The 22,281-nt window shown below is 42.9% G+C and overlaps 1 protein-coding gene across 13 annotated transcripts in view; it reads left to right on the forward strand.

Annotated features, from left to right (window-relative positions):
* Positions 1–10,158: 10,158 nt before the first annotated feature.
* KCNAB2 (potassium voltage-gated channel subfamily A regulatory beta subunit 2) overlaps positions 10,159–22,281 on the forward strand; it is a 961,933-nt gene continuing 949,810 nt past the window's right edge. For 6 of the 13 annotated variants that reach the window (XM_069239991.1, XM_069239976.1, XM_069239992.1 and 3 more), the window contains exon 1: positions 10,191–10,660. The gene's annotated coding sequence lies outside the window, so the exon portion shown is untranslated. Of the gene's footprint in view, positions 10,661–22,281 lie in introns of all 13 variants that reach the window. The other 7 variants (XM_069239978.1, XM_069239982.1, XM_069239979.1 and 4 more) reach the window with 4 other exon arrangements.

Here is a 22,281-nt window from a genome sequence, read left to right on the forward strand (position 1 = left end):
TTTGACCTCTCAACGGCCCGCCATTCATGACCATCCCACCAATCACGGGACGGGAGGTGGGTCAGACTAAGAGCACCAGGGGCAGAGTCAGCACAAGCCAGGGCTGTGTGCGGGCGATCGCAATCCAGCCCGTCACAGCTTGTTTGCGGTCTTTCTGCGTGGGAACACCTCTGCAAGCTTCTTCACGACGTGGGACATCCATCCTCCAAAGGGGAAGTTCCTAGTCCTCTTTGTTCTTGCAGAACACCAAGCTTCTTCCAACAGGTGGCAGCTTCCTTGCACCCTCAGCTGGCATTTCTTGGGCTCCTGCCCACTCTCGACACTGTCGCGACTCTTGGACTTGGTCCCCTTGTCTTACAGGTACTCAGGTCCGGAAATCCACTGTTGTTGCATTGCTGGTGTTTGTTCTTCCTGCAGAATCCCCCTATCACGACTTCTGTGCTCTCTGGGGGTAGTAGGTGCACTTTACACCTACCTTTCAGGGTCTTGGGGTGGGCTATTTTTCTAACCCTCACTGTTTTCTTACAGTCCCAGCGACCCTCTACAAGCTCACATAGGTTTGGGGTCCATTCGTGGTTCGCATTCCACTTTTGGAGTATATGGTTTGTGTTGACCCTATACCTATGTGCTCCTATTGCAATCTACTGTAACTTTACATTGCTTGCATTACTTCCTTTTGCTATTATCTGCATAATTTTGGTTTGTGTACATATATCTTGTGTATATATCTTATCCTCATACTGAGGGTACTCACTGAGATACTTTTGGCATATTGTCATAAAAATAAAGTACCTTTATTTTTAGTATATCTGTGTATTGTGTTTTCTTATGATATTTTGCATATGACACCAGTGGTATAGTAGGAGCTTTACATGTCTCCTAGTTCAGCCTAAGCTGCTTTACCATAGCTACCTTCCTTCTATCAGCCTAAGCTGCTAGAAACACCTCTTCTACACTAATAAGGGATAACTGGACCTGGCACAAGGTGTAAGTACCTCTGGTACCCACTACAAGCCAGGCCAGCCTCCTACATTGGTTGTGCAGCGGTGGGATAAGTACTTGTAACTACTTACCACTTTGTCATTGTGTACTTTTCATAAGAGAATAATATACAAAACAAGTTCAGTGTATGTACACCTAACCCAAAGGTTTTGCTTTTCTCCTCTTAAACTTTTTACAAAGTTCTGAAAAGTTTCTCTAAACTTCTAAAAGTTTCCAAAAAGTTAGAAAAAGTTTTTTTCTCTGTTCTTTAAAAAGTTCTGAAACTTTTTCTTTCTTCTCACTGTCTCTAAACCTTCTTCTATCATGTCTGATGTAGGGGCTGCTGTTAAAATGGTCAATACTACCTATGACAATTTAAATTTCAAGCGCCTAAGGAGTCTCTGCTTAGATAGAGGTTTAGTGATAGGAAAGAACCCTACAAGAGAGTTTCTATATAACATGCTCATTGTGAATGATGAGTCCCTAGCAGGCACTTCAAATGAGAAGTTAATGGATGGCTCCCATTCTGACTCAGGGGAACTCCTTGAGGGAAGTGGGGAGGGTTGTGTTCCAAATCTGCCGCTTAGCAGACCACCTAGCAATGCTGGTAGTAATAGGAGCTCCCATCATAGTAGGGATGTTTTTATTCCTGGAGGCCAGGTTGTTAGAGTCCAAGAAGTTAGGGACAGATCTCCCTCTGTTGTTTCCAATTTATCCTCTGTGTCCAAGCATTCCCAACCCACCCACCCTGAAGACAACATGTTAGAAAGGGAACTCAAAAAGTTGAGAGTGGAAGAGACCAGACTGAAGCTTAAACAGCAACAGCTGGCTCTAGACAGGGAATCCCTAGACCTGGAGAAGGGGAGACAGGGATTGGGGTCTGGACCCCATGGTGGCAGCAATAGCAGTATTCCTGATAGTAATCCTGCTAGAGAGCATGATTCCAGGGATCTACACAAGATAGTTCCCCCTTACAAGGAGGGGGATGACATCAACAAGTGGTTTGCTGCACTTGAGAGGGCCTGTATGGTACAGGGGGTCCCTCAAAGGCAGGGGGCTGCTATATTGTGGCTATCTTTCAATGGAAAGGGTAGGGACAGGCTCCTTCCTGTTAGAGAAAGTGATGCTAACAATTTTGCAGTTTTGAAGGATGGACTCTTGGATGGATTTGGCTTAACCACTGAACAATACAGGATTAAGTTCAGAGACACCAGAAAAGAGTCCTCACAAGACTGGATAGACTTTGTTGACTGTTCAGTGAAGGCCTTGGAGGGGTGGTTACATGGCAGTAAAGTTTCTGACTATGAAAGCCTGTATAATCTTATTCTGAGAGAGCATATTCTGAATAACTGTGTGTCTGACTTGTTACACCAATATCTAGTGGACTCAGATCTGACCTCTCCCCATGAATTGGGAAAGAAGGCAGACAAATGGGTCAGAACAAGAGTGAACAGAAAAGTTCATACAGGGGGTGACAAGGATGGCAAGAAGAAGGATGGTAAGTCTTCTGACAAGGGTGGGGACAAAAGTAAAAATGAGTCTTCATCAGGCCCACAAACATCCTCTGGTGGGGGTGGTGGGTCCAAATCCTCTTCAAATCAAGTTAAAAAGCCTTGGTGTTATTTGTGTAAAGTCAAAGGCCATTGGACAACTGATGCCAGTTGTCCAAAGAAAAACACCAAACCTCCCACTACCACAACCCCTACTGCAAACTCTAGTGCCCTTAGTAATAGCAGTGGTGGTGGGAGCAAACCTACTAATAGCCAATCCAAGGGAGTAGCTGGGCTCACTTTTGGTAATTTAGTTTGGGTTGGTCTTGTTAGGGAGACCACAGAGGCTGTGTTAGTCTCTGAAGGTGCCATTGATCTGGCCACCTTGGTTGCTTGTTCCCTTTATATGGATAAGTACAAGCAACTTTCCCTAATAAATGGTGTTGAGGTTCAGGCCTACAGGGACACAGGTGCCAGTGTTACCATGGTAATAGAGAAACTGGTACACCCTGAACAACACCTACTTGGTCAGCAGTACCAAGTGACAGACGCTCATAACAACACTCTTTGCCACCCCATGGCTGTTGTGAATCTCAACTGGGGGGGGGGTTACTGGTCCAAAGAAAGTTGTGGTTGCTTCAGATTTACCTGTAGACTGTCTACTAGGAAATGATTTAGAGACATCAGCTTGGGCAGAAGTGGAGTTGGAGGCTCATGCAGCAATGCTGGGCATTCCTGGGCATAATTTTGCATTGACAAGGGCTCAGGCCAAAAAGCAAAAAGGACAGGGTAACTTGGATCCTGGAACAATGGACCAAGTGCTCCCTAAAGCTAGGGGTAGCAAGGGTAAATCCCTACCCACTATCCCTCCCTCTACAGATGATTCTCCTTCAGAGGAAGAAGAATTTCCTCCCTGTGCAGAACCTTCACCAGATGAGCTGGCAGCAGACACTGCTGAGCTTTTGGGTGGAGGGGGGCCTGCCAGGGAAGAGCTGAGTGTGGCACATCAATCCTGTCCCACATTAGAGGGTCTCAGACAGCAAGCTGTCAAACAGCAAAATGGGGATGTCAATGACTCACATAGAGTTTACTGGGAGGACAACCTCTTGTACACAGAGGCAAGGGACCCAAAACCTGTAACAGCCAGGAGAGTGGTCATTCCCCTGCAGTACAGAGAGTTCCTCCTAACTCTGGCACATGACATTCCTTTGGCTGGTAATTTGGGCCAGATCAAAACATGGGAAAGGCTTGTCCCCCTGTTTCACTGGCCTAGGATGTCAGAGAACACAAAAGATTTCTGTAAGTGTTGTGTGAACTGCCAAGCCAGTGGCAAGACTGGTGGCACACCAAAGGCTCCCCTTATTCCACTACCTGTGGTTGGGGTCCCCTTTGAAAGGGTAGGGGTTGACATAGTTGGCCCCCTTGATCCTCCTACTGCTTCAGGCAATAAGTTTATCTTGGTGGTTGTGGACCATGCCACAAGATATCCTGAAGCAATTCCTCTAAGGACCACTACAGCACCTGCAGTGGCAAAAGCCCTCCTGGGAATCTTTTCCAGGGTGGGTTTTCCAAAAGAGGTTGTATCAGACAGGGGTAGCAACTTTATGTCTGCATACTTGAAAGCTATGTGGAAGGAATGTGGTGTAACCTACAAATTCACCACACCCTATCATCCACAGACTAATGGACTGGTAGAGAGGTTTAATAAAACTCTCAATTGTATGATAATGAGACTCCCTGAAAACCCAGGAGGAGATGTGATGTCCTGTTACCTTGCCTCCTTTTTGCTTGCAGGGAGGTACCCCAGAAAGGAGTGGGCTTCAGCCCCTTTGAACTCCTATTTGGGCACCCTGTAAGAGGCCCACTAACACTTGTGAATGAGGGTTGGGAACAACCCTTAATAGCTCCCAAACAGGACATAGTGGACTATGTACTTGGCCTAACATCCAGAATGGCTGAGTACATGAAAAGGGCCAGTAAAAACCTTCAGGCCAGCCAAGAGCTCCAGAAGCAATGGCATGACCAGAAGGCTGTTCTGATCCAGTACCAACCAGGACAGAAGGTGTGAGTATTGGAGCCTGTGGCACCAAGAGTACTCTAGGACAAATGGAGTGAACCCCATCTAATTGTTGAGAAAAATGGTGAGGTTACCTATCTGGTAGACCTGGGCACTGCCAGGAGTCCCCTTAGGGTGAGTCATGTCAACTGCCTAAAACCCTACTATGACAGGGCTGATCTCACCCTCCTCATGGCAACAGATGAAGGACAGGAAGAAGAGAGTGACCCTCTCCCTGATCTCTTCTCCTCCACTGAAGAGGATGCTCTAGTGGAGGGAGTAGTTTTAGCAGACTGTCTGACTGCAGAACAGAAAGACAACTGCATAAATCTCCTTGGATAATTTTCTGATCTCTTTTCAACTGTGCCAGGCACCACATCTTGCTGTGAACACCCAATTGATATTGGAGACAGTATGCCTGTCAAAAGTAAAATCTATAGGCAGCCTGACCATGTCAGGAACTGCATAAAACAAGAGGTTCAGAAAATGCTTGATCTAGGAGTGGTTGAACCTTCTGAAAGCCCATGGGTGAGTCCTGTGGTGCTTGTACCAAAGCCTCACTCAAAAGATGGAAAAAGGGAGATGAGGTTTTGTGTTGATTACAGAGGTCTCAACCAGGTAACAAAAACTGATGCTCACCCTATACCAAGGGCAGATGAGTTCATAGATACACTGGCATCTGCCAAGTATCTAAGCACCTTTGATTTGACTGCAGGGTATTGGCAGATCAAATTGGCTGAGGATGCTAAACCTAAAACTGCATTTTCAACTATAGGAGGGCACTACCAATTTACAGTGATGCCCTTTGGTTTGAAAAATGCACCTGCCACTTTTCAAAGGTTGGTGAACACAGTCCTGCAAGGGTTGGAGGTTTTTAGTGTAGCATATCTTGATGATATAGCTGTCTTTAGCTCCACCTGGGATGAGCACCTGGTCCACCTTTGGAAAGTTTTGGAGGCCCTGCAAAAGGCAGGCCTCACTATCAAGGCCTCAAAGTGCCAGATAGGGCAGGGAAAGGTGGTTTATCTAGGACACCTGGTAGGTGGAGAACAGATTGCACCACTTCAGGGGAAAATCCAGACAATCATGGATTGGGTTCCCCCTACAACATAGACCCAGGTGAGAGCCTTCCTAGGCCTCACTGGGTATTACAGGAGATTCATTAAAAACTATGGCTCCATTGCAGCACCACTTAATGATCTCACCAGTAAAAAGATGCCTAAAAAGGTATTGTGGACAGCTAGCTGTCAGAAAGCTTTTGAGGAGCTCAAACAGGCCATGTGCACTGCATCTGTCCTAAAAAGCCCATGTTACTCCAAGAAATTCATTGTTCAAACTGATGCATCTGAATTAGGGGTAGGGACAGTCTTATCACAACTGAATTCTGAGGGCCAGGATCAACCAGTTGCTTTTATCAGCAGAAGGTTGACCCCTAGAGAAAAGCGTTGGTCTGCCATTGAGAGGGAGACCTTTGCTGTGGTCTGGGCACTGAAAAAGTTGAGGCCATACCTGTTTGGCACTCACTTTATTGTTCAGACAGACCACAAACCTCTACTTTGGCTAAAACAAATGAAAGGTGAAAATCCTAAATTGTTGAGGTGGTCCATATCTCTACAGGGAATAGACTATGCAGTGGAACATAGACCTGGGAGTACCCACTCCAATGCAGATGGACTCTCCAGATATTTCCACTTAGACAATGAAGACTCATCAGGTCATGGCTAGTCTTATTGTCCTTTGTTTGGGGGGGGGGGGGTTGTGTAGGAAAGTACCATCTTGCCTGGCATGTTACCCCCATATTTCACTGTATATATGTTGTTTTAGTCTATGTGTCACTGGGACCCTGCCAGGCAGGGCCCCAGTGCTCATAAGTATGTGCCCTGTATGTGTTCCCTGTGTGATGCCTAACTGTCTCACTGAGGCTCTGCTAACCAGAACCTCAGTGGTTATGCTCTCTCTGCTTCCCAAATTTGTCACTAACAGGCTAGTGACCAATTTCACCAATTCACATTGGCATACTGGTACACCCATATAATTCCCTAGTAAATGGTACTGAGGTACCCAGGGTATTGGGGTTCCAGGAGATCCCTATGGGCAGCAGCATTTCTTTTGCCACCCATAGGGAGCTCTGACAATTCTTACACAGGCCTGCCAGTGCAGCCTGAGTGAAATAACATCCACGTTATTTCACAGCCATTTACCACTGCACTTAAGTAACTTATAAGTCACCTATATGTCTAACCTTCACCTGGTGAAGGTTGGGTGCAAAGTTACTTAGTGTGTGGTCACCCTGGCACTAGCCAAGGTGCCCCCACATCGTTCAGGGCAAATTCCCCGGCCTTTGTGAGTGCGGGGACACCATTACACGCGTGCACTGTACTGTACCTATGTACAGCGTCATAATGGTAACTCCGAACATGGCCATGTAATATGTCTAAGATCATGGAATTGTCACGCCAATGCCATTCTGGCATTGGGGGGGACAATTCCATGATCCCCCGGGTCTCTAGCACAGAACCCGGGTACTGCCAAACTGCCTTTCTGGGGTCTCCACTGCAGCTACTGCCAACCCCTCAGACAGGTTTCTGCCCTCCTGGGGTCCTGGCAGCCCTGGCCCAGGAAGGCAGAACAAAGGACTTCCTCTGAGAGAGGGTGTAACACCCTCTCCCTTTGGAAATAGGTGTGAAGGCTGGGGAGGAGTAGGCTCCCCCAGCCTCTGGAAATGCTTTGATGGGCACAGATGGTGCCCATCTCTGCATAAGCCAGTCTACACCGGTTCAGGGATCCCCCAGTCCTGCTCTGGCACGAAACTGGACAAAGGAAAGGGGAGTGACCACTCCCCTGACCTGCACCTCCCAGGGGAGGTGCCCAGAGCTCCTCCAGTGGGTTCCAGACCTCTGCCATCTTGGAAACAGAGGTGTCTGTGGCACACTGGACTGCTCTGAGTGGCCAGTGCCAGCAGGTGACGTCAGAGGCTCCTTCCGATAGGCTCTTACCTCTCTTGGTAGCCAATCCTCCTTCCTAGGTAGCCAAACCTCCTTTTCTGGCTATTTAGGGTCTCTGCTTTGGGGATCTCACCAGATAACGAATGCAAGAGCTCACCAGAGTTCCTCTGCCTCTCCCTCTTCACCTTCTGCCAAAGGATCGACCGCTGACTGCTCAGGACGCCTGCAAAACCGCAACAAAGTAGCAAGACGACTACTAGCAACCTTGTATCGCTTCATCCTGCCGGCTTTCTCGACTGTTTCCAGGTGGTGCATGCTCTGGAGGTAGCCTGCCTCCTCTCTGCACCAGGAGCTCTAAAGAAATCTCCCGTGGGTGGACGGAATCTTCCCCCTGCAACTGCAGGCAACAAAAGACTGCATCACCGGTCCTCTGGGTCCCCTCTCAGCACGACGAGCGTGGTCCCTGGAACTCAGCAACTCTGTCCAAGTGACTCCCACCGTCCAGTGACTCTTCAGTCCAAGTTTGGTGGAGGTAAGTCCTTGCCTCCCCACGCTAGACTGCATTGCTGGGTACTGCGTGATTTGCAGCTGCTCCGGCTCCTGTGCACTCTTCCAGGATTTCCTTTGTGCACAGCCAAGCCTGGGTCCCCGACACTCTAACCTGCAGTGCACAACCTTCTGAGTTGTCCTCCGGCGTCGTGGGACTCCCTTTTGTGACTTCGGGTGGACTCTGATTCACTTTTCTTCTGAGTGCCTGTTCAGGTACTTTTGCGGGTGCTGCCTGCCTCTGTGAGGGCTCCCTGACTTGCTGGGCGCCCCTCTGTCTCCTCATCAAAGTGGCGATATCCTGGTCCCTCCTGAGCCACAGCAGCATCCAAAAACCCTAACCGCGACCCTTGCAGCTAGCAAGGCTTGTTTGCGGTCTTTCTGCGTGGGAACACCTCTGCAAGCTTCTTCACGACGTGGGACATCCATCCTCCAAAGGGGAAGTTCCTAGTCCTCTTCGTTCTTGGAGAACACCAAGCTTCTTCCAACAGGTGGCAGCTTCCTTGCACCCTCAGCTGGCATTTCTTGGGCTCATGCCCACTCTCGACACTGTCGCGACTCTTGGACTTGGTCCCCTTGTCTTACAGGTACTCAGGTCCGGAAATCCACTGTTGTTGCATTGCTGGTGTTTGTTCTTCCTGCAGAATCGCCCTATCACGACTTCTGTGCTCTCTGGGGGTAGTAGGTACACTTTATACCTACCTTTCAGGGTCTTAGGGTGGGCTATTTTTCTAACCCTCACTGTTTTCTTACAGTCCCAGCGACCCTCTACAAGCTCACATAGGTTTGGGGTCCATTCGTGGTTCGCATTCCACTTTTGGAGTATATGGTTTGTGTTGCCCCTATACCTATGTGCTCCTATTGCAATCTACTGTAACTTTACATTGCTTGCATTACTTCCTTTTGCTATTATCTGCATAATTTTGGTTTGTGTACATATATCTTGTGTATATATCTTATCCTCATACTGAGGGTACTCACTGAGATACTTTTGGCATATTGTCATAAAAATAAAGTACCTTTATTTTTAGTATATCTGTGTATTGTGTTTTCTTATGATATTGTGCATATGACACCAGTGGTATAGTAGGAGCTTTATATGTCTCCTAGTTCAGCCTAAGCTGCTTTGCCATAGCTACCTTCTATCAGCCTAAGCTGCTAGAAACACCTCTTCTACACTAATAAGGAATAACTGGACCTGGCACAAGGTGTAAGTACCTCTGGTACCCACTACAAGCCAGGCCAGCCTCCTACAGGTCCTACATACCAACATTTCAAACCAAGAAAGAGGAAGATAGTAAAAAGAATTATGTATTTTTTTCTCCATTGACTAATGAAACGGGGGCGATTTTAGGCATAAGCTAGCTCACATAAAGACATTTTTGGCTTTAAAAATCAGGAGTCACCCACCTGAATTGGATCTACTGGCATGTATGGTCCTAGTTTCTGACTCCACACTCGGTTTAAACCCAACTTTCCCAGTTACATACTGACCTATTCGGGTACTATATGTATATTCCTCTATAACCCTTGTATTTCTTGACCACATTTAGAAAAATCTGTGCTAAGTAAAAAAGTGGTGAAAGCTGAATGAAGCTGTTGCAGAATTACTTCCGGTAAGGTACCTTGTTGTGATGTAATTGAACCACGTGTGTTATGTTTTCACTTTGTCATGTGGTCATCAGCTATGCTCATTAGTACTCACTAATTTCTTAAATTTTAGAGCTGTGCTATATACCTGCAATTCAAATTTTAGTTTATTACCACTTTCACAATTGGAAAAATGTTCAAAAAGCGGTAAAAGGAAATTCAGTTTAATAAAATAGATAATAAAGTGCTTTTAAGTATGAAACACTCATAAGGTGAAAGTTAAAACAGTTTACATGCTCAAAAGACTTAATTTCTCTTGAACTCAGTAGATAATATTGTTCACAACTTCTACTATTTATACAATGGTAACGAAGGCAAGATGGAAAATCAAGTATTCATAAGATGGTTTGTTTAGCATTGCTGGATAACTGTGAAAAGTATTTCAGCACTATAGTTCTGTAATACAGATCTTGGATGGTTACTAGGCTAAGATGGTCGCCATGGCACCGCATTACAATAGCAGTCATGCTAGTCCCATTTCTATTTCTACATTTTCCTTCAGCACTGTCAGCCTGTGTCCCTGCCTCGGCCTGGCCGCTTTGCAGCGAGATTGAGGAGGAAGACAGCAGAGGTATTATACCCGGCTCTCTGCAGCGGGTAGGGGAGTTTTGCTCCAGCTGTATTGTTTGAAAGAGGTAGCCCGACTCTTCCTGCATCCTTGGCGGCTCTAGCAAGTCAGCGTTTCCTAACAAGAAGGACACCGCTCGGGTTGCACCGTGTGATTTGTTTGGAATACGCCGACCGGGGAGAGCGCATCTGAAATACCGTGGACCCAGAATATATGGCTTTGAGGAATAGGCGGGAGATTTGATGCATTGGATCAATGCAATTAACGTCTTGGACTTTTTGGTCCAACGCTTTGCCATTATTTGGAGCTTCCTATATAACCAGGTTTACTAAAGCATCACGCACAAAAGGCAGAAAGCATCTAACCTCTGGTGTAAAAACAGAACTCCTATACAGAGGCAGTGTTTCGCAGCTTCTTTATTGTGGTAAGCAGGTTCCAAGGAATCGTTCGTTATTTCTTTCTCTTGATTTGGTCAGGGTCACAGCACAAGCATTCATGGGCGATCCCAAAACAAAGTAATAGACATGAGGAGTTTGCAGGGAGAACCGTAGAAACGAGAAACAGAAAGCAACTTTGATGGCGGTAGTCTGTAGCACCCTCCTTAAACTGCGGGGAGTCAGTGAATTTTCTTAGCATACACGAGGTGCAGCCCGCCTTCTAAAAGTGAGAGCAAGGTTTGGAGTGCCACCGTTTTATGAATTAACACTTCTGACGTGTTCTGTAATCTGTAGATGATGAGTTAGAAGCCCCACCACTCCGGTTCAGCCTTTCATCCTTCCAGAGCACGACGATCAGGAGATTAAAAAGTAAGGAGTTGGAAATAGAGACGATAACCATTGCGGCACAAATGATAGGAGGTGAAAGATCGAGCAATGTCATGTGAAGAAGTACTTAAAGTCTTCGTCATATCTGACTGCCAGGTTCCTTCTAACAGCGGTGTGTTTCGGGTACCGAGGATGCAGCCTTCCTTATTACTCCATATTCTCTATTAAATTTTAAGTCGCCGTTTTGTTTTCTTATTGATCTGTGATGCTTTGTCACTGGGACTTAAAGTTATCCTGCTCGGTTATAATATCACACGTCTTTTTGCACGCAGCAGCCTCATTTGGTTTCAATGATCTTAATTAGAATGTGGGCAGCCTTTGCGAATCCAGAAAACGCGGTAGTATGGTTTGACAGGCGAAGTATGTGGACTTCACCGCAAGATCAGCAAGCCCTCTTCTAAAGTCAGGGATCCATTCAGTGATGGCTGGAACCCCTCTTACCGGCGCAAAACCACTTGCATAGTTAGGATGCCTTATTGTGATGATAGGAGGTTCTGTTGCATTGCCAGCGAAACATATTCTTTTGCTAGAAAGCCCCGCTGCCTTTTTCTGGTGTCACGATGCCCCTGCTGTAGTTAGGAATCATTGTGTTGATGTCATGAGGCTCCTGTAGTCGTGTCAGGAAGGCCCATTGTGATTGCCGTAAGTCTTTTTGTGCAGGCACACATTCGTGTTATCAAACCATATTGTTATGGCGGTCCTTTTGTGATGTCTTGTAGCGTGTTGTGATGTCATAAAGATCTATTGGTAAGTATAGAAGCACTATTTTGATGAAGAAAAGCTACTATATGCTCTTATAAACCCTATTGTTATATGAGAAAGACCTGTTGTGATGTCAGAGCGCTGCAGTTATAGCAGAAGGAGTTATTGTGATGTCAGGAAGACTCTTTGGGCTCCGAATCTTGCAAAGTCATTTTGCAGTACTGTGAAACCGTTTTGGCATGCCAGAAACACCTATTTTGACACCAGAGACTTTTGTCATTAACTAATTTTGTGATGTTAGTAGTGGCAAAGTTAATATTGTGATATCAAAAAAACAAATTGGAATGTTCAATATGTCATACAGGAATTCAGTAAAACGTTGATGCTTAAATTAAACTTAGATGCTTGTTTGGTTGTTAATATTATTTGTGTAATGTGAACCTAGCCAGAAAGGCAGGAGATGCTACAGTTAGCGAATGACAGAGTAGGTAGTTGGTTTGGGGATTGTTACAGCTTTGTGATGTAATGTTCTTTCAAGAGGTGAGTCTTCAACTCTACTAAATTGCATCAGCACTTTGGAGGTCCTCATAGATACATGGATGTTATTTTGCATACAGAGTGCATAAATGGAAAATGCCTGCTGCTTAGGTTTTTCTTTTTACACTTCTTAGTGTATTTGATAGTGACCTGGGCGTGTGTGTTTCCAGACTCAGTATAGGCGCTGAGATTGTTTGACAGATAAGTGAGGTTGCTATTTGGCATGGCTTTTTCGTTTTTGACTGTTCTACGAAACTGAAAATGACACCCATTACATTGTCGGGAGAGCGTATGATGCAGAAGTCCCATTGAAGTCAAGAGCAATAACTAAAAAATAAACACCAGTGGCGTTAAGGTACCCTATAATGACCCAGTTGTATCGGTATCGTGCTAGAGTATTATGGTCTAATTATCGCCTGACAAAAATATTGTACCATAAACATCTTCTGCAAAAATATCAACACACTGGAGGTAATAGTAGAAAATGTACATCCAATGGAGACTTTTTTTTTTTTTTAAAGTAATAAAATTATTTTCATTTCACAGTGTCTGTCAGACAGTAGTTTTGCTAATAACATGCTGTCATAAACCCAAAATTGTACAAGAAATCACAGGAAATTGAACTCAGATAAGAAGAAATTATGATATGGATTCTGATAATTTTAAAAAATGAGTGACATTTGTTTACTGTTTCCATCCTTAACCTCATCAGCAGAGTGCAAATAAGTCCAGAAGTAGCAGTATGAAGCCCTTCATAAATTTGTAGGATCTAGCTTTCCCATAAAAGCAATGGTTTACTTCATAAATCTGTGAAGTTGGCAACTGTGAACCTATATGCTCTTAAGAACAGTTGGCACCTGTCCCTCCCAAGTTCCAATACTTTATTCCCCATCGACGTTCTCCACTCCAGTTTTTTACTTTGCCTGTAGAGCTGATTTGTGTTAGATCTTCTGCCAAAATAATTTTTCATCGCGTTGCCTGATTATCTGCATCCCTTCCACAGTCCTTAACCTTTTATCTAAACCACTAGCATACTAGGATATTTTTGTCCAGTAGCATCGAATAATGTCCATCAATGACCCCTTAGGGAGAATGACACAGCCGACCAATAGTGCTCCCCATTTTAAAAGCATGATGTATTCTCAGGTTTGTTTTGCAAGTCAAGCTCTTCAAAACTTCATAACTGGCTGTAAGATTAGAAACTGTCCATTGTGCACTTCAGAGTGTACTATGGGATCAATATGAGGGCCACAGGAACGTTTGTCATATGTTGCATTCTGGCGACGGCAAGAGCAGAATCTGCCCCTGCGTAACAATTGTATTGAAAGACGATACGGGAAAATGTGTGCTAATCATCTGGGTGTGCACTTAGGCAAGGGAACCAAAACATATACAGTATAGGAGGCAGCAGTGGATAGAAGTAGACTGTATTATTGGTGTAGCATTGTCGTGTGAGGCAGGTGGCTTGAGAGATGATGGATAACTGGGGTTAATTGTGGGTGTGTGATGAAAGTTCGCCCTGAAGCTAGACGTCAGCTCCAAGCGTTCAAATTACTGAGCCATCTTGGAGATAACAAGAAAAAGATGGTGGTACAGGGGCAGGGAAATGAGTACGACAAGACAAATGTCAGGAAGGGCTGAGCAATAGCAGGGTCAGTTATGAATACTGTGAGTAAGATGTTCACGGAAGAAGAGGGGAGTTGGGGTGACTGACTGGTGAGTGACTGCAGAATTGTGACATTAACAAGGAATGGGTGTTACAGTGGATTGATTGGAAGAGATGTACACAGAAAAAGGGCTGTGAATTGGAATAAGCACGAGAGGCAGTAGAGAGATTGATGACAGGTGTGAATGGTTTAACAGGAGGCATCAGAGTATAGGTGGCTCCGTGTGAAGGATGTAGGAACGCTGATTAGTCAAGGCCGCTGCAATTATGCAGCTGTGTAGGAACAACTTATGCAGCAGGGTTGTCGACAAGACAAGGAAGGCAAAATATGCGGCGTATTGCACGCATTTTTTATAGCATTGCTTCATTATTTATGTTTTTTTTGTTTATATGTTAGCATTGCCTGGGCAAAGATTTTACCTCCGTACCAGTTTAACAACCAAATGCAGTCATACATAACTGAAAGATGCCCAGTCACCTTTTATGAAGGGCCTTCCAATGCACAGGAATACACGTTGCCACGATTCTAGTAACTTGTGATCCGATTGAGCTAGATTTTTTTTTTTTTTTTTAAATCCACAGATTATGTAGCTGATGCTTGATTATATGACATATGCGTCATATCCATAGCTAAGCTTAAAATGCTGTAGCCACAGAATCCCATAATTTCACAGTGGTCCTCTGATTAGTGACCAAAGAGTGGGGAGTACCAGTAGAAGGCAAGCTGGCTCAGGTGTCAGGTCAGATATGTAGGAAGTGGAAATTTGTAGAGGCAGTATGCTGGTGACGGGAAGGACCTTTATATGAACATTAGGTTAGGTAACAGGAGGATAAGTGAAGAGGTAACAGGCACAGAACAGTGAACACAGAAGATGATAATAATTATGGCTGACAACAGGGAGCAAAAATTAATAATTGAAGAGCAGAGAGTTTTTGGTGACAGAATGATATATAGGTTCATAAACAAGAGTGACATATGGTTGGATAATAGGAGGGGAAGTCGAAATAGGGGAGGTGTTACCAGAGGTGCGGAATTTAATAAAATATCTACTTGTCCATGCAACAGGTTACTTCTTAAATCTACTTGTCCTGTAAAAAAAATAAAAATCTACTTGTCCCTTTGGTGCAATGTAGTGCGGTGACAAATTATGGCAGCAATCTCATTATGTAAGAACTCTGATAATGGCCTCCCTGATTATGCCATGGCTAATACTATAGTAGGGCTTGAATTCTAGTGTTTTTAAGTTCTACTATGGCAATTTCCTTATTTTGCCACCTTTCAGCAGATCTACATATTAGGTTTGGAGGAATCAGAAAGCAGTAGTTCCAGGGCTGGAATTCATTTGAGTCTGTGCTAACCTACAAACTTGCATGTTTTAAGTATTTTCACCAGCTCTTCTCTAATCTTTTCCCATACTGAGAAAGGGTGGAAATTTACTCCTGACAAGGACAGAAGTAGAAGTTCTTCCATTGTTTGGAAAAAAGTAGTTGGACTGAACGTGAACTTGTAAACGCTCAATAGATTTTCGCATGAGCAAATCCACACATGCATATTTTCTTGTGCTACAATACAGTTCACACATATTTTCTAGGAGTACGATTTCCCGGTCACATCTGTACATTCTTGTTTCTCGAAAGCCACTAATTCAAAACATATACCATAGGTGCACTTTTGTGACTTTAAGAATTGGGTCCCTATTTAAGCGTGGTGTTAACCAAGACATTTAGGGCAATATGTACGAAAGCTTTTTCCCATAGGAACAGAATGGGTAAAATCCCTTGATACATCTGGCTCTTAGTTTTTATTGAAATTCGATTTCTTTCTTTTAACTATCAGCTGGCTTTACTGTGAGTGACATAATTCTGCTCTTCTGCAAGGACCGTATTGGCACACAAAATAGTTTTGTTCAGTGCTAGAAACTACTGTGGCAGTGTTTGCTTTTTGAGACCAAAAAAAGTTTTCTGTTTTTTTGCCAATGTTTGTTACAGTGGTGAGGGCCTGGCAGCTCCCACAAAATAGTGTTACAAAAGCAATGTCAAAACAAAACGCATGGACAAATCCAAAAGACTGACAACCAATGTCGGATCGGTTGGCTTTGCTAGTGCTTGTTTATTTTTTATATTTCTCACAATTTGTTGAAAATGGTTGCACATTTTTTGTAAATACTAGTATACATCAACACATTTTACTGTATGATGCTTCAAATAAATAGTACCTAAAAATTCACAGTAATTTAGCAAAATGTTTATTTCCCTACTTGCATTTTTTTCTGACTGTTTTATTTTTAAAGCAAAAAATCATCAATCTTGCTTACAAGCTTTGCAAATATTTGAATCCAAGCAGAGTATTCTGGGCACACAATATGTAGCCTCATATTTTTAAAGTATTTAAATGTTAGTACACTTTTATTTCTTTACTGGAACCACTGTCGGTAGTGCAGTGTGACCTTACAACATTTATTTAGAGTGCTCACCCCAATAATAAAGTCCTTACATTAATAAATACAAGTTTGAACAGCATTAACATGGACACAAACATTACCTCAACTGCAGACAGTTTCCTTCCCTGTAAACTGGCAGCCAAAGGGTTTGTGCTGCAGGAGGCTGAGCCTACTTGTCCCAAGAACAAAATAAACATGAAAACTTGTTGTCCTTGACCCCAAACAATAGGTCATTGGCGTCGGGCTATAGGAATTCCACACCCCTATGTAAGAATTCTGGATTTGGTGGCATGAGTGTCAGGAAAGGGCATGAGATTTATAATGGGATAGGTGGTAGGAGAAGACACGCCCAGCGCCATGACCTCTGGTCCTTTTGCTTCATTGACCCAAACTGCTATACGGCTGGTAACAGTAAATAGATTAGACACACGCTATGTGCATCCCTTTACACTTTCACAGCCTATGGTCCGGCCCACATCCTGCTACATCTGTAGATTTTATACCTGCATATCCAGTTGCAAGATCTGCATTTCTTCCTTTCTTGCAGAACACTTATCTACCCTTCTCCCCCACCACCCAATCTGTGCATTGCTTTCTGCTTAACGTTCAGTACCTTACTAAACACTAAGCAGTCACCGTTCACTTTATTTACACTCATTGTTCAGTTATTTTGTTTCTCTTTGAAACCTGGCTAAGTGATTTCAGTGATTAATCTAAAGCAGTCATAGCTACCACAATTCTGCAAGAATATTCAGTTTCTTGCGCTGACAACCATGATAAATCAAGTGGAATCGCTGTCTTTTTTTAAATTTAATTTTAGCTTTTTTATTTATGTATTATTTTTACATTTTATGGTCTCCTGCTCAGTACTGTACTAAACCTATTTCTTAAGAGGGAGTGTTTGTCCTTCATTTAAATTAATCCAACTTTAGACTAGCTGTCATCCTTATAAATTGTCTGAGATGCCTAAAAAACGACTTTGACTTTGCTCTTGCTGATTTCACTGCTGCCTCTATATTGAATGAAGACAAGTTTATGGTTATTGTGATGAAAAGCTAAATGTTGGATTTGGTGAATATTCTGGGTTTTCCCCAGAGAGTCTCCTCACCGACATAGTCAAAGGGCCATACGGTTGGATCTCTTTCTACTAATCTTGATTGCCTATGTTTCAAAACCCATTTTCCTTTAAAAAGATTTAACCAATTTGCAGTTTTATTTTGCATACCAGTAGACAAAGTCTCTCATTAAAAATAATGCAGCAAAATACTACACCCAAATAACCTACTCAGGCTTTCACCAAAATAACCCAGAACAATTTCTCCAAGACTTTACAAGTAAGCCCACTGACTTTACCCAGCCATATATAGGAAGCAGATACCACCATTAGTTGTATGATTTGATAAGTGCCATTACAGGTGATGGATTCGAATCCCGTTAGGGCAATTGAGATTTTCATCTATATGAAGTTGATGAAGAGTACCATTGGCTGGTGTGCCAAATTGGGGGAACCCATTTATGTAGCGGGGAACTTTCCTTGCAAATATACTACTATTTGAGGACATTAAGGGGTCTACTATGGACTTACGAGTGACTGAGCGATTGTTATTACAACATACGAGGAGATACTCTTACCTACTAGGCAATTATATGAATTGGAGATACGTTGTTTTGTTACATTAAAAAATCAATAAAATTGGGTTTATCAGTAAACATTACCATTTGACTCAGCAAATCTTTACAACACAATTTAGCTACAAGTCTGTAGTAAAAGGCACTGCACAAAAACAGTTACTTCATAATTGTCATTTGTATAAAAAAAATAAAAGAATCCTGTTTTCTCATTAAAGGAAGCATACTGGTCCAGAGTGCCAAAAGTACATCGATGGTGTATCCTCTTGCTTGGTTGGTTCTGCATGAATGTTTTCTGGTGTTACAGTCCAGTTGTATTATATGTGTGCTCCTGTAGCTGTCCAAAGAACTTGTGTTTGCTGCTGGTGATGTTGGGGCACCGCTTTTCCCAAAGATAGATGTGACCGAGGAATGTTGGCTGCTGCCAGGATGTTTTGCATTGCATTGTTTGGTTTGTGGAAGTGTCCGGTCTACTAATTTCTGTCATTTCAGCAAGGTTGTGCGTGTCTGAAACTGAAACCCGATGCTTTTTAAGTTTGAAGCTGTGTTCAAAGCTTGTAGGTGTGCAGAAGGAGGGTGACCATAGGAAATAAGATTATTTTAGTGGCCCCCATATACAAGATTACTAGCAGTGATCATCACAGTTCATCAGAAAATGTTGCCAGTGCTACTATAAAAAGTTGTCAGTGTGGAATGCCTCTGTGTGGGCGTTACATAACAGACAACATACCTGCCAGGAGTGTGGCATTTAACAAAATATCTACTTGTCCATTGGACACGCTGCATCATAAATGTACTTGCCCTGTAAAAAAAAAAAAAAAAAAAAAATCAGCTTGTTCTTTTGCTGTGACAAATTATGGCAGCAATTTTGTTATTTAAGAGCTCTCATAATAGCCCCACTGACTATGCCAGGGCTCATACAATAGTACAGTTTGAATACTAGCAATTTCCTTTTGCCACCTTTCCACAGATCACATACTTGGGCTGGAAGTAGCGGTGGGCTATAGTTCCAGTGATGGCATGCCCATTTGAATATGTGCAAACATATTAACGTGCATGTTTTAGGGATTTTCACCAGCTCTTCTTTGATAATTGAGAAAGATTGGAAATTTACTCCTGACGAGAGCAGAAGTGAAACTTCTCCCAGGGGTGGGGAAAAAAGTGGTTGGAGGAAAGTAAACTTGTAAAACGCTCAACAAATATTCGTCTAAGCAAATCTACGCATGCATATGCTTGTGCTAAAATGCAGTTTACAAATATTTTCTGAGTATGATTTCCTGACCTGCTTCTGTAAATTCTTATGAATTCACTAAAGTGATCAATCTGTACTAATGCAAGGACATATACCACAAGTGACTTTCTTTAAGAATTGGGCTCCTAGTTGGTACAGACGTTAACCAAGACCTTTTGTTTTTATTAAAATTCTATCTATTGCTGGCTTCACTCTGAGTGACAGCTTTCTGCTCTTTCAGAAGGAGCATATCTGCACACAAAGTAGTTGTGTTAGGTGCCATGGACTTCTGAGAAATGTGTGCTTTTTGAGACCAAAAATAATCTTTCGTTTTGCCAATGTTTGTTATAAAGGTGCATGCCCAGCAGCTCCCACAGCAATAAAGTTTTGCAAAACCCATGTCAAAACAAGACACACATTGACAAAAAAAAAAAAAAAAGGCTGACAACCAATGTCTGACCTATTGGCTTTGCCAATGCTTGTTTATTTTCATGTTTCCCATAATCTTGTTAAATATGATTACACAGATTTTTCATTTATGATTATTATTTTTTAGCGTGCATCAACACATTTTACTAAATGATGCTTCAAAGAAATGCTACCTAAAATTTCTCATTAGATCAGCAAAGTTTTTTCCCTAGTTACATTTTTTTGTCAACATTTTATTTTGAAAGCAAAGAATCTTGCTTCCAAGCTTCTTAAAATATTTGCATATGATCAGAGAGCATTCTGGAAGTATTATACATAGCTTCATACTGTTAAACTTTGCAAAGGTCTGTACATTTTTTTATGATGGAACCACTCTCAGTAGTGCAGTCCGAACTTACATTTCCTTTGAGTGCTCACCCTAGTAATAAGGGATTTCCAGTAATAACCATAATACAAGCTTCAACAACATTCACATATGGACACAAATATTACCTTAACTGCAGACAATGCTCTTCCCTGATCCATAATGTGGTACTGTAAACTGCCAGCCAAAGGCTTTGTGTTGCTGGGGTTTGGGTCTTCTTGTGCTAAGGACAAAATAAACGTGAAAACTTTTTGTCCTTGAACCCAAACAATATGTTCTGGGCTTCGGGCTATAGTAATTCCACATCCCTGGCTGCTCTGAATTGCTCAAATATTAGCATTACATTTATTTTGGAAATTCAACCATTTGCTTCAACCATCAGCTAATGAGTTCTGAAAACACACACATTTACTTCTCGAATTTACACTTCTAAATGTTGGTATGCATATATTATTGCAACCAAGCAAAAGTTTCTAATAGATTTTAGTAGCACTGGAGAGCTACCAGTAGCTTGTGAGCTGCTCGTTGGAGAAGCCTGCTTTATATTCTGTGACTCAGGATGAGCTTTTTTCGTGAAGAAGATAACTCACCTTCTCCTGCTTTTCTCTGAAATGTAAATCCCCATGTTAGCAGAAGCGTCTACAAAATGTGCTGCTGTAGTAGTGCATGCAGATCTATCTGCAAGATGCACCCTGAGTTTTGTTTTTTTTCTCCTTTTTTTATTTTGCTTAAAGAGCGAGCATCACCATTATGTATTAGAGTGCTGCACAGAAAACATTTACTGAAAAACATATTGAAACTGAACCAATAGAACTGCACATGAATAATGCTAATAAAGTTGATAAATTAAGTTGTGTGCTTTCTCTTATTGTTCAGTGCGGAAATTACTTGTTGCGTGCGAGCTTTGATTGACCAGCATCTCCCTGTGGCTCAGTCTCTTGAAGAGGTTTCATATTTATGATGACTGCGGTGTGCCATTGCAGAGGTGCAGTGAGAGGGAAACCTCGTGTCTGTGCCGGCTGACTCAGCCTGCCACACCCTCTGGCTGAGCCGCGGACAGGTGCAGCAGAGAGAAGAGTGGCTGCCAACTCCTTGTCACCTCTCCTTCGACAACGCCCCCTCCTGAGGTTTCTTGCACACTTGCACCAAACATTCCCCGCCCCCAACCCAGCAAGCTATTCAGAGATGCCGGAGATTGGCGCGATATTCACAGCAGCTAGGGCTGTTTAATAAAACGCACACGTTCAAGGTCTGCATTGTTTAAGCTCTACAGCGATAGATTTCGTGAACAAGAAGGCTTTTCCAGCCATCTGCGTCGTCTTCAGTTCCATGCTGTGTACCAGTGTGTCTCACTGTTTCACCAGGGCAAGGCTTTCTTTAAATTGTTACCCCACTTTGCTTGATTCACATTGGTCCTTATATTACTGTAACCCTAAGCGTGTCCAGGACTCCTGATTCACAGGTCATTTGGTACTCCCTACTTTAAGGTAGGGGGCAAATAATTGGTGCAACATGGCTCCCTCTGTTTTACCTTATCGTAATGAAATATCTGTTTTTATGGATATTGTGTGGAAGTTATAAGGGGTACATCCGTTTTAGATTGTATTGGACTCATTTGGTTAATCCAGTTATTTCTTTGGCCAGCTCAGTGCTCGCAGGAGTCTACAGTGTTTACTTCTAGAGATCATATACCCAGTATATTAACACTAAAGGACCCGACTTCCAAGCCCCACTTTTTATATCAGTATTGGTTCATATATTGTAATGGGTGTCTGTTTTTTGATGACTAAATGTTCCATAAGTTACTGAAAATGAATGCACCAACATTAGCAGGCTAGAGAATTCTCTCTCCACGTTCGTGTCAGAAACTGCTTTAACTTATTTGTACACATGTATACATTAAGGGACAGGACTAGTTATACAGCCACTGTCCTAGAGGTAATTTTGATCTTTGTTTTTGGCTTTATGGTGGTTCTCCTCTTTACTGTGGATCTTTCAGTTTTAATCGCACATTGGGCAAAGGATTGCCAATAATTTTAAAAACTGCTATCTAAAGTATCAGCTGTATGTATTATGAATGTCTGTAATCTGAATAGAATTATATATTCCTTATTTTGTGCAGTTGTTGTTGCTGCATAGGCTACTAGTAATATTCCACAATACATCCTTAAGCTGAAGTAGCTGACCAAGGTGACTCACAAAAAATACAGACAAAACAGTCC

This window comes from Pleurodeles waltl, chromosome 6 (genome assembly GCF_031143425.1).
Source record: "Pleurodeles waltl isolate 20211129_DDA chromosome 6, aPleWal1.hap1.20221129, whole genome shotgun sequence".
Classification (NCBI taxonomy): Eukaryota; Metazoa; Chordata; class Amphibia; order Caudata; family Salamandridae; genus Pleurodeles; species Pleurodeles waltl.